This window comes from Puma concolor, chromosome B3, assembly GCF_028749965.1.
Source record: "Puma concolor isolate L17-30 chromosome B3, mPumCon1.1.hap2, whole genome shotgun sequence".
NCBI classification, from domain to species: domain Eukaryota; kingdom Metazoa; phylum Chordata; class Mammalia; order Carnivora; family Felidae; genus Puma; species Puma concolor.
In genome coordinates this window covers 87,433,713-87,440,609 of record NC_141672.1, presented here as the reverse complement: position 1 = coordinate 87,440,609, position 6,897 = coordinate 87,433,713, and the positions used below count along the sequence as shown (strand labels likewise).

The 6,897-nt window shown below is 43.8% G+C and overlaps 1 pseudogene; it reads right to left on the bottom strand.

The window, feature by feature from the left end:
* Positions 1 to 385: 385 nt before the first annotated feature.
* Positions 386 to 1,009, bottom strand: LOC112856239 (large ribosomal subunit protein uL11 pseudogene; annotated as a pseudogene).
* Positions 1,010 to 6,897: the final 5,888 nt, after the last annotated feature.

Below are 6,897 nucleotides of genomic sequence, written 5' to 3'. Positions count from 1 at the left end.
TTGTTCCCTCCACCTCTTTGAGAACCCCTGCCCAAGAAGTCACCCAGAGGGAAGAAGAAAGCAAGCTGCTTTGTGGGGGTCAGCATGCCTTCTGTTGGCCCACCAAGCAAAGGGAATATGGTTTAAATTATTACCATGTTGGGGCACCTGGGTGGCTCAGTCAGTTAAGGATCTGACTCGGTTTTGGCTCAAGTCATGATCTCGCGGTTTTGTGAGTTTAAGTCCAGTGTGAGGCTCTGTGCTGGCAGCCAGGAGCCTGCTTAAGATTCTCTTTCTCCCTCTCTCTCTGCCTCTCCCTCACTCACACTGTCTCTTTCTCAAAATAAATAAACTTAAAAAAAATAAAACAAATCATTACTATATTAATGGTGCATCCAATCGGGAATTACCCCAAACGCCTTTTTAATCCATTCGTGCTGCTATAACAGAGTATCATAGACTGGGTCCATCATAAGAAACAGAAATTGGTTTGTTTGTTTGTTTTTCCATTGGTTATCAAGTGATCTTTTGTTGAAATATTTTCTTTTGTAGCCCTTAACTAGCTGGGCATTCCACTGCACTGCTATTGCTGTCATCTATGATTTCATGAGGGTGGTGGCCATCAACACTGCAGCCCACAGACTGGGCAGTTCCTAGGATCTCTTTGATGGTTCCAGAGAGTTCTCCAGCTAAAGGTCAGTGCCATATCTTTCGGGCAATGTTGACAATCTCATCAAAAGTGATATTTCCACTGTGCTTCTTTTTCTGCCTCTTTCTGTCTCTTGGCAGTTCCTTGAGGGCTTTGACAATCAGGCCAGAGGCAGAAAGCACTATTTCAGTCTGGGCCTGTCTGTGCTACATGGTCAGTTCCACTATAATCCTTAGACCCTTCTAATCACCGGCTGCCTTGGCAATGTCATTACCAACGCTTTCTGAAGACAGTCCCAGCGGGCTGATCTTCAGGGCCAGGGAAGACATGGCACGGACTTCGCCACTGGTGTGCCTCAGGTATAACGACTTTGATTTCATTGGGGTCAATGCTTAGGCATTGGGGTCAATTGGCTTAGGCAGCATGGTGGAGGCGGCTGGTGTCAGATGCACCTGGATTCGGGACAACCAAAGACAGTTTTACCTTTGCCTCCTCCAAGCCAAAAGCCAAAAGAGAAATTTATCTCTCACAGTTCTGGAGGCTGGGGGTCCAAGGTTAAGGCACCAGCAGACTTAGTGTCTGGTGAGGGCTCACTTCCTGGTTCAGAGACAGCCATCTCCTTGCTGTGTCCTTATATGCTGGAAGGATCAAGGTTGCTCTCTGGAATCCCTTTTATAAGTGCACTGATTCCATTCATAAGGGTTCCACCCTCATGACCAAATCACTTCCTAAAGGCCTCACCTCCAAATACTCTGACATTGAGAATGAGGCTTCAACATAGGAATTTTGGGGGAATACGAACACTTACTCTTCAACCAACCTCAAAATCACTTTAGCACCACCCCAAGAAGTCCATGTTATTTAAGATATGGGTAGCTTACAGGGAGAGGGCATGATCCAAACTAAATTTTCTCTCTTCTAAAATTAGGATTATTATAAGAAAAAGGTAGTAGAGTTGTCCTTGATTCATTAATTCAGGTAGTCAACAAGCAGTTATTCAAGACTCTACTTGTTTTCTATTTCTGCTACAACAAATTACTAGGAATATATAGTGTTTTAGGGGCGCCTGGGTGGCACAGTCGGTTAAGCGGCCGACTTCAGCCAGGTCACGATCTCGCGGTCCGTGAGTTCGAGCCCCGCGTCGGGCTCTGGGCTGATGGCTCAGAGCCTGGAGCCTGTTTCTGATTCTGTGTCTCCCTCTCTCTCTGCCCCTCCCCCGTTCATGCTCTGTCTCTCTCTGTCCCAAAAAAATAAATAAACGTTAAAAAAAAAAAATTTTTAAATAACACACTTCTGGGGCACCTGGCTGGCTGAGTGGGTGGAGTGCACAACTCTTGATCTTGGGGTTGTGAGTTTGAGCCCCATGTTGGGTGTAGAGATTACTTCAAAATCAATCAATCAATCAATCAATCAATCTTAAAAAAAAAAATTAATGTTTATTTTCAAGAGAGAGAGACAGAACGTGAGCAAGGGAGGGAAAGCAGAGAAAGAGAGGGAGATACAGAATCCAAAACAGGCTCCAGGCTCTGCACTGTCAGCACAGATGCAGGGCTCAAATTCACGAACCACGAGATCATGACCTGAGCTGAAGTCGGAGGCTTAACCGACTGAGTCACCTAGGCACCCCAATAAATCTTTAAAATAAAACAAAATAGGGGCACCTGGGTGGCTCAGTCGGTTACGCCTCTGACTTCAGCTCAGGCCATGATCTCCCTGTTTGTGAGTTCGAGCCCCGTATCAGGCTCTGTGTTGACAGCTCAGAGCTGGAGCCTGCTCCGGATTCTGTGTCTTCCTCTCTCTGTGCCCCTCCCCTGCTTCTGCTCTGTCTCTCAAAAATGAATAAATGTTAAAAAAATTTTTTTTAATTTGTTATAAAATAAAATAAAACAACACTTATTATCTACAGTTTGGGAGGAAAGAGGAACAGAGTGGGTCTCACTGGGTCAAAGTCAAGGTGTTGGCAGGGCTGCTTTCCTAGAGGCTCCAGGGGGGAATCTGATTCCTGGTTTTTTCCAGTTTCTGGAGACTGCCCACACTCCTTTGCTCATGGCCCCTTCCATCTTCAAAGGCATGTCCAGCAAAGTCATCTCACACAGTCTGATTTTTCCCTCTTCTGCCTCCCTTTTCTATGCACATAGACTCTCTTGATTACATTGGGCCCACTAGACGATCCAGAATAATATGCTCATCTCCAGGGTAGTTGATTAGCAAACTTAATTCCATCTTCAACCTTAATTCCCCTTTGTCATGCCACCTAACATAGTCACAGGTTCCCGAGATTAACAAGTAGACATTTTTGGAGACGTTACAGTCTGGGTAATATTCCAGGGACTGTTCCAGAGAACAGAAGGAGGACTAGTAAATGGCAAAGTGCTCAGTTTGTTATTGTATGTAAATTATACCTTGACAAAGCTTTAAAAAAGTTAATAGCATAATATTCAAGACCCTTCATAATGCTTATAATAGTTATGAGTACTACTTACTAAGAGTTTACTATGTCTTGGGGCACCTGGGTGGCTCAATCAGTTGAGTGTCCAACTCTTGATTTCTGCTCAGGTCACGGTCTCACAATTCATGAGTTCAGGCCCTGCTTGGGATTCTCTCTCCCTCCCTCCCTCTCTCTCTCTCTCAAAATAAATAAGCTTTAAAAAAAAAGAGTTTACTGTGTCTTTATATACATCACCAACAGTTACACTCCTTATAACCCTTTGAGGCAGGGGATATTCTATTCCCTTTCTATAGATGAAACTAAGGTTCAGAAAGATGAAGTGCATCTTCTGAGGTATGTCCAGGCTCATACCTCTAGTTAGTGGCGGAGGCGGGACTGGAACTTAGTCTGTGTGAACTCCACAGTCTGTGCTCAAACCTCCAGCCTCTTCCTTCAATACATCCTCCACACTCCACCAAGGCAGCCTGTGCTCCAGTTTCACAGATGGTGTCCCCAAACTGCCACATCCACTCCCACAACCATATCTCTAAATGAGCTGTTCTGAAGCTACTACCTGTGAGGAGCCCTCCTCGGCCCCCTCACAAGTCTTCCTGGGATCTGCCAGCTCCACTAACCACTTCTCATAGAGAAGTTTTCAGTCTGTTTTATGGTGGCATGTTACGGGTCACCTTCTTTCACTAGATTCTTCCTCTCTCTGAGACTGAGAGCCTTTCTTACTCATTTTTGTATCCCCATAGTGGCTCATCAGTTCATCGTGCACTGTGCATTCAAATGTTTTTTGAGATACTTTGAGTCAAGATGGCTCTGTGAGTTCGCTCTCTTGGCACTCCCTCTGCTGTAAACACATAGCAGGGATAGATAAAACACAAAAAAGAAAACAACAAAATGATAGTGCTGAGCTCAAAAACAAGATTGTAATCTCTGTGGCCCTGAACTAAATAGAAACCTAAAGTCGTGAGTAGGACTGAAGCCTCAGGGCTATGAGGATCCTAGTAGAGATGCAGGGGAGGCAGCCAGGCACTTAGGGGACAAAAAGTACTTCAGTCTAGGTCAGGAACTAGAGTCAGGCTCAGTGCTTAGAGCAGGGGTTGGGGCAGTTTCTCCACCCAAGGGAAAAGACTGACAGACATAGCTGCTAAAAGAGTTCAGAGATGTAGGGACGCCTGGGTGACTCAGTTAAGCTTCGGATTCTTGGTTTCAGCTCAGGTCATGATCTCGAGGTTCATGAGTTCGAGCCTCACTTCAGGCTCTGAGCTGACAGCATGGGACCTGCTTAGAATTCTGTCCCCCCCCCTCCCCTCCCCCACTTGCTCTCTGTCTCTCACAAAAAATAAAAAATTAATAAACTTAAAAAAAAAGAGTTCAGAGGTGTAGTTTATTTGGGTTATAAAGAAAATTTGGGTAAATAATTAAAGATTTAGGGTTGGATGACAATAAGTGTAATATATGGCAAAATTAGTAGTGAGGGAAGACGACCATGGCAGCAAAATGCAACTGGGAGAGCCAACCAAAAATCCACGGATAACATCTCCATAAACAAGGCATTCTTCTGAATCCACAATTCAAGCTGGCAAGAATAAACCCTGTTAGCTACAAGACTTGTGTGGGATCAGAATCCGTGCAGAGGGAGGCAAAGGGAAGGAATTCGGCTTTCGGCAACCCTGAAAGCAGGCAAACCCCCAATCGACAACTCTCAGTGGAAGCAGGGAGGGGATCCTGCAGAGTCCAGCTCGCTGATGAGGACCATGAAGATGCAATAAAGGTCTCATAGTGACGGGGCAGACTGGGTCCTACAAGCTCTCAGAATTACAAACAAAGCTTCCAAGGCAAAGCTCTTTAGGTCCTCAATAAGGAGAAGCTGCTGGGAATGAAATCCCAGGGACAGGGACAAACACGAAGTGGGTCCAAATAAAAGTAAGGGAGGGAAGCAAGAGAGGCAAATCTCATAAAATATAAGGTTATTTATTTACTGATTTGATTTATTTTAAAGCCACTCTATGAATACAACCAGAAAAGGAGCTCTATTCTAGAACTTGGAACTCTATTGAAAGAACATGCCATGTATCTGGGTAAATGGATCCAGAATGACCAATAAAAAGACATGGTCTATTGAAACTATTGTACTTGAAAGGAAAATAAATGGTTATTGGCATCCAGGCAAAAAAAGGCCAAGAGGAAAAAATTACATTATACTTTTTTGCTAGTTAACACTTTATCCGGAAAGTAATACAGTAACATGTTTAAGACAATGACAGAAAATGTGAACCACAGACTCAGTAGCCAGCCAAACTGATCTTCAAGTATCAAGGCTAGAGAGAAACTGTTGAGAGTACTGCCAAAACTCAGAGACTGCTGTTCTCATGAGTTCTTTTTGAGAAATCAACCAAAGGAAGACCAGAGCGACATAAAGACTGGCAACTAGATTGCAGTTCCAGGAGTAACCCAGCTCTGACCACACATAAGAGGTCAACACCTCACACCTTAGGAATATGTGGAGGAACAAGATGGAAGGGACCTGGGTCCCTGAATAAGCATCTGGAACAAAGCTGCCTATAAGCCTTAGACTACTATTCACCTCCAGATGGCTGGGTGAGAGTGAAAGAAATTCCTATTTTGTTTGAGCCATTGTATTCTGTAGTCTCTTTGTTATATCAATGTACCATATAATTTAATAATGTAGAAACTGGTACATGGAAATGAGGTTGCCGCCATAACAATAATCTAAAACGTAGGGTTTTGACTTATTGGAAAGGTAGCTTGTGACAAAGAACCAGATTTTGAAAGCTGGATATTTGGTGACATATCAGATTTTGGAAAAAATCTTCCCTGTAAAAATGTGGAAGACAGAGACCTATGGAGCTTTTAGCTCTAGGGAAAATGGGTGGAAAAAGCCATGTGAGTCAATACTGCCCTTAGACCTGCCAAGCAGGCTCCCTGCCACAGACATTAGCCTGCCTCAGGGAGTCCACACTTTGATGTGCCTTCCCTTGGGTAGTTGGGAATGGCTGGAGCCAGAAATGCCAATTGGGTGGGAAATCCCAATTTGGAACCAGGTCCCACAGCAGTCTAGGTGATCAGAAATGCCTTCCTCAGAATTTTCTAAGCCCATCTCTGATGCCAGGACACAACAACATCACCTAGGTAGAGACCCTGAGCCCAGACTGGACCTGGGTGGGCCCTAGGAACCATTTCTTCCCTTCAGAGCTCTCTTCAAATCTCTACACCCACCCATCCGTACCCAGGCTATAGTTTGTCTTTTTTTTCTGAATTGAATTGTTCTTGTCTAGTCAGTACATGGTGCTGGGATTAAACATGCATAAGAAAAACAATTAAATTACCTTATACCATACACAAATATAAAGACTTTGATTTGAAAAGAAAATCTTTAAAACTTTTAAAACAATATATAGGAGACAAGCTATATGACCTTGGGGGTAGGAAATAATTTATTTTATTATTTATTTCTTTATAAATAAAAATTTTACTTATTTATTTAATAAATGGAGGGGGGGGAGAGAGAGAATCCCAAGCTTCTGACAGTGCAGAGCCGAATGCAGGGCTCGAACTCACAAACCATGAGATCATGACCTCAGCCAAAGTCAGATGCTTAACCAACTGAACCACCTAGATGCCCATATTTTTTTATTTTTTAATTTATTTTTTAAAAATATTAATGTTTATTTTTGTGAGAGAGACACAGAGCACCAGTGGAGGAGGGGCAGAGAGAGAGAGGGAGACACACAGTCTGAAACAGGCACCAGGCTCTGAGCTGTCAGCACACAGTGTGACCCGGGGCTCGAATTCATGACCTGAGCCAAAG